We start from the raw sequence: 6247 nt of genomic DNA, 5'->3' as shown, positions 1-6247 counted from the left end.
TTGAAAGGATTAGGAAAGAAACAGAGGGAGTAATTGGTGAGGAAGAGTGTGGGTTTAGGATAGGTAGGGTTTGTGTGGATCAGAATTCTGTGGTAAGGAAGATATGTGAGAAAGATTTAGGAAAAGTTAAGGATGTTTTTTGGGCCTTTATGGATTTAGAGATGGTTTGTGACAAGGTCGACAGGAAGGCTCTGTAGGATGTATTGCAGATATATGGGATAGGAGGAAAGCTGTTAAGAGCAGTCAAAAGTTTTCACGAGATTAGTAGAGCCTGTGTTAGAATAACAAATGGAGAGGGTGAGTTTTTTCATTTATAAATTTATTAATTTATTCATTTTCTTATCTCTCTATCCATTTATCTATCGCTTTATGTATTTATGTATTATTTATGTATTATGTATTTGTGTGTTTATGTATTTATGTATTCATTTATTCATTTATTCATGTATTCATATATTCAAGTAAACATGTATTCATGTAATTACACACACACACACACACACACACACACACACACACACACACACACACACACACACACACACACACACACACACACACACACACACACACACACACACACACACACACACACACACACACACATATATATATATATATATATATATATATATATATATATATATATATATATATATATATATATATATATATGTATATACATATTTGTATTACATATTTATATATTGCATATTTATGTATTATGTATTCATATATTTATATATGTATTTATGTATTCGTGTCTTTATATATTTATGTATTTTTTGCATTCATGTATTTATGTATTTATGTATCTATGTATTTAAGTATTTACCTATTTATGTATTCATGTATTATGCATCTGTGTATCTATGCATCTATATAACCATGTATCTTTGTACTTATGTACTCCTGAATTTATGTATTCATGTATTTAAATATCTATGTTTTCATTTAATTATCTATTCATATATTTTTATCTATCTATCTAACTATATATATATATATATATATATATATATATACATATATATATATATATATATATATATATATATATATATATATGTATATGTATATACACTCAATCGCTGCTAACCCCAGATATTTTTTTCAGCTCAGGAATAGTCTCCAGTCTAACCATGTACCCTTACGATCTATACCCCTTTCAAGACGGAGAGGTGGCACCCCTTTTACTGAATGAAATGGTTTGAAAACTTACCCAAAAATAATCTATGCAAGGCGTTACTACACTTATGACTCCCACAATTTTTCTATTGAACCCATAGTCCATTCAATTTCATTATCATTGTTGGCCACGCCCCCTGTTTCATCGGGAACCAATGACCTCCTATCACCAAGACCTTCCTCAACAATATACAAAAAAAAGGCATTCCATTGCATAAAAAAGGTCATCTTTCGTATGGAATTCCAACCAGGAAAGGGTCGAAAAATACAAGTACATTCAAATTAAGATGCTGTCATAAGGAAATAATGACAGAGTAAAGTGAAAGGACATTTTAATCATGTCTTTGCATTTATTCTCCCTAATCAATTTGATTTCAGCTTTATTATTTTGTTACATCAAGGTGCTGGAGGCACCTCGCTTCCTCACATCATATATGCAAGAATTAATAGCACTCTTCATACTTAATATAAACAGGGAGAATGAGGAAAGCAGTGAGGGGCTCAGTCTATTTTGACTGATTGACTTGATGACTGAATGATTCTCTCTCTCTCTCTCTCTCTCTCTCTCTCTCTCTCTCTCTCTCTCTCTCTCTCTCTCTCTCTCTCTCTCTCTCTCTCTCTCTCTCTCTCTCTCTCTCTCTCTCTCTCTCTCTCTCTCTCTCTCTCTCTCTCTCTCTCTCTCTCTCTCTCTCTCTCTCTCTCTCTCTCTCTCTCTCTCTCTCTCTCTCTCTCTCTCTCTCTCTCTATCTATCTATCTCTCTATCTATCTATCTATCTATCTATCTATCTATCTATCTATCTATCTATCTATCTATCTATCTATCTATCTATCTATTTATCTACCTATCTATCTATCTATCTATCTATCTCTCTCTCTCTCTCTCTCTCTCTCTCTCTCTCTCTCTCTCTCTCTCTCTCTCTCTCTCTCTCTCTCGCTGAACCTCGTAGTGTCTAAATTATTCTTAGATTTGTGTAAGGTTTTTGCACACACTATCATTTCGTGCAATTTGTTCCACACATTAACCACTCTGTGAGGAAAGCTATTCTATTTTCAGGTTTCTTCTATAAGTGTCCTTTTTGAGCTTCCTTCCACGTCCCCTTGTATTTCTCGTATCCTAATTTAGTAAGTCTTCTCTATCAAGGATTTCCATACCTCTCATGATTCTGTAGATGGTTAACAAGTCTCCTCTTTCTCTTCTTTGTTTCAGGATAGGTAACTCTAGTTTTGACAATCCCTCTTCGTATGACAGTTCTGAAAGTGTGGGGGCCTTCTTCATAGTTGCTCTTTGGATTCTATCGATTTTCCTTATATTCTTTTTTCGTTCTGGGTGACCATAGTGTCGCTGCGTAATCCAGTCTTGTCTAGTCCAGTATGACTAATATTTTCTTCCCCATTTCTTTGTCCAAGTAAGTAAATACAATTTTTATTGATCTCAGTAAATTGTAGGTTCCTCCAACAATTTTGTTTATCTGTTTATCAGGGGACATGTCCTTTGTGATGATTACTTCCAGGTCATTTTAAAATCTCAATTTCTTGACTTCCTTTTCAACGATTTTATATTGTCCTGTTAACCTGTTTTATTTCATTTTTTCCAAATTCTGCTATACTATATTTCTTAATGTTGAAGTCCACTTCTCCCTTCTGACTCCATTCCCAAAGTTTGTTTAGATCTCTCTGCAACGACTCACAGTCTGTTTCAATTCTCACTTTTCTCAACAACATTGTGTCATCAGCAAAGAAGCTCATGTAACTCTCTACATCCTCGCCCATGTTATTCACATAAATAGCAAATACTATATGAGCCAGTACCAATTCCTGTGGAACTCCGCTAATCACCTCTTTCCAAGGAGAACCCTTATCTCTGAGCACTACTCTCATTTTTTTGCATGCAAAAAATCTTCTATTTATCCCAGTAGTTTACCTTGTATCCCTCCTATGATTTTTAGTTTTCCTAATAATTTTCTATGTGGCACTTTATCAAAAGATTTTTGTAGATCTAGGAAATCACAATCAACCCATCCGTCCCTTTCCTGTATTATATCTAATAGTTTTGAGTAAAACCGGATCAGATTTATGGCATATGATCTTCCCTGTCTGAATCCAAACTGTCTCTAGCTTAGTATGTTGTTCTCCTCCAGATGTCCATCTATTTCTATTTTTGACGAATTTTTCACAAATTTTGGCTACGGTACTTGTAAGGGAATCCAGTCTGTAATTCGTTGGGTCTCCTTTTTTTCCTCCTTTATATATTGGTATGATGTTGGCCTTTTCCAGTCTTCTGGTATTTTCATTCCGTATATATTTTGCCTAAAAATTATTCTTTACACTCCTTTATTATCCAGTTTGCAATTCCGTCCGGGCGTGCGATTTCCTGAATCAAGGCTTGTTTTGGGTCCATTATTTCAGCTCTTGTTACTATTATTTCCCCCATAGGAGGGGGGTTTCACTTCTCGGCCTTCATCCTAGTGCCATACTTTTTCTCTAGTGAAAACCAACTTGAAATGTTTACTCATGACCTCAGCCATTTCTAGTTCTTCTGTGCATCCCACGTTACCTTGGGGTAGTTTCTCTATTTTTTACTTGCTTTTCAATTTCTATAGAATAGTTTTGATTGATCTTTATATTGTTCTATTGTGTCTTTTTCATAATTTCTTCTTTCTTCCCTGCGTATTTTTACATATCAATTCCTTTATTAATATATATTTGCCATATTCTAGGATTTTTCTCTTTTACCATCTTTTCCAGGCTTTATATTTTTTTCGCTACCCCTTTTCCTGTTTTTGTCTTGGTACATATTTATCCACCCCTTTATCATAGATTTCCATCTCGCGTCACTTCATTGTAGAATTTTTACCAACTCGCTTCTTGAAAAAAAATTCTTAAGTTTCACAAAGTCCGTTTTGTTGTATAGCAGTCTCTCTTTTCTGTATTTTTTATTTCTCTCCCCCTTTAGTTCTATCTCAATTGATATGTGGTCATTCTTCCCAATTGGTGTCTTGTATTCAATTTTATCCACCATTTCAGATTCTAACGTAAAGAACAAATCAGGTCTCGACGGCTCTTTATTATTTCTATATCTGATATTTTCCTTTACCCATTGTGTCATTGTATATTGCATAGTCATGTCAAGTAATACATTTCCCCATAATTCCTCTCCACCTATCCCTGCCATCTCCTCCCAACAGATTTTTTTTGTTTTTGCAGTTAAAATCTACCATAATACCACGTTTTCTCCATCTTTCAGCACTGCATATAATGAAATCCTTATATGAGAGAAAATTGTCTTAAACAATCTTTAAATCCATATATTTTCTATCATTCTAGGGTAATTTCGCTCTCTCCAAGAACCCGTTTTTGAGGGCACTTAATCACCACAAACAGTCTTTTTTCATGTCATTATCTTCAACTCTTATCGTGATAATTTCCACACTGTTCCTTCCATTTGTAACCCTCGTCACATTTGACATTTTCTTAGCCAAGAACATGACTCCTCCACACTGTTTTCCTATCTTTTTAAGCCAGTGATTATATAATCCATTTCAACAATGTTACATGATAGTGGACCTCTTAATTTTGTCTCTATAGTATCCATTATGTCTGTCTTTACTTCTGACAAGTAATCATTAAACTCATCTAATCCTGAAATTAATCCAATTATATTAGTATAAGCCACTTTTAATTTTTTGCACTCTCTATTTCGTTCTTTTTTCCTTTAGATTCCTTTTCTTGGAGATAGTATTTTCTCAGTCTCATGTCTAACACTATCCAAAAGAACTTATTTTTCTCGGTCTCCGTTCTTCTCTCTCTCTCTCTCTCTCTCTCTTTTTTTTTTTTAAGCTTCGCTTCTTAATGTCTTAATGTCATGCAAATAATTTCCTCTCTACATTGCCATCAGCAACTGCCCGCAAAGTCAACCATATCGACGTGGCCGAGGAAACAGAACATAATTTAATGACAGTTAAATCTAGCCCCCATTCAAACTCACTCTGATTTATCATACAAAGATGAACCAGCTGCTAACATAAATGGCACCGCCACCCAAACATCTTCCCGTGACTCTAACTCTGCTACTTTACTGACAGCTGTGGATTTGTGTTCCAAACGTAACAGAGACACTAACTCTTCACGCATGTCCAAATCAGCAAAACTCAGGACAAAACGACTGGTAAATACCACTGATGTTTACAATTTTTACGCCTTTAACCACACCCCCACCTTGTAGATCTCCCCTAAATTCTCTGGACCCTATCGTATCATTGGATATGAGTCGAAAAACAAAGTTAAAACACTCAGTTGCATGATTTACGGAGACCGTCTTGCATAAAGATCATATTATAAAAGTTCCCCTTAGCCTTGACATAGAGACCGTTCCTTCACAAATTCACATTAACCCTGCAAGAGGACCATCACCAATCCTCTTAACCAAAAACCCCAGTTCCCCTTCCCCGCTATAATCCTCGCAATCGAGTGACAACTTCATAAATGTATTTTTTTCCCAAGGTGAACGGAAGTAATATCTACTTCCGCATGCTAATACAATTAAGTCTATATTCATAAGTATTTCCCGATACCACCGTTATTCCAACATTGTGTATGTATATTCATGCCAGCGTTCTCCAAAAGACATTGTTTTGTTTCTTAGCTTTCATGAGCATCAACCTCACTGGTAGCAGTGAGGACAGCAGACCGAGCCTCTTGTTAGTAACCCTTTCGATGTTCAGCTTGCACATTCGCGCACACAAGCATAAGAACATAAGAATGAAGGGGACTGCAAGAGACCATAAGGCCTACACTAGGCAGCTCCATATCCATCACCACCTATCATCCCCATCCATGAGGTTGTCTAATCGTTTCTTAAAACAACTGATAGTTTTAGAGCTCACTACATGGTTACTAAGTCTATTCCATTCGTTGACCACCCTATTAGTAAACCAATTCCTGCCTATTTCCTTCTTAAATCTATATTTGTCCAATTTAAATCCATTACTGCGAGCCATGCCCTGTTTTTTAATATGACTTTGTTTGCATCACCCTTATTAAAGCCTTTAATCCACTTGA

This window comes from Oratosquilla oratoria, chromosome 3 (genome assembly GCF_046742065.1).
Source record: "Oratosquilla oratoria isolate Oo_2021 chromosome 3, ASM4674206v1, whole genome shotgun sequence".
In the NCBI taxonomy this organism is placed as follows: domain Eukaryota; kingdom Metazoa; phylum Arthropoda; class Malacostraca; order Stomatopoda; family Squillidae; genus Oratosquilla; species Oratosquilla oratoria.
Note: the sequence above shows the minus strand (reverse complement) of the source record.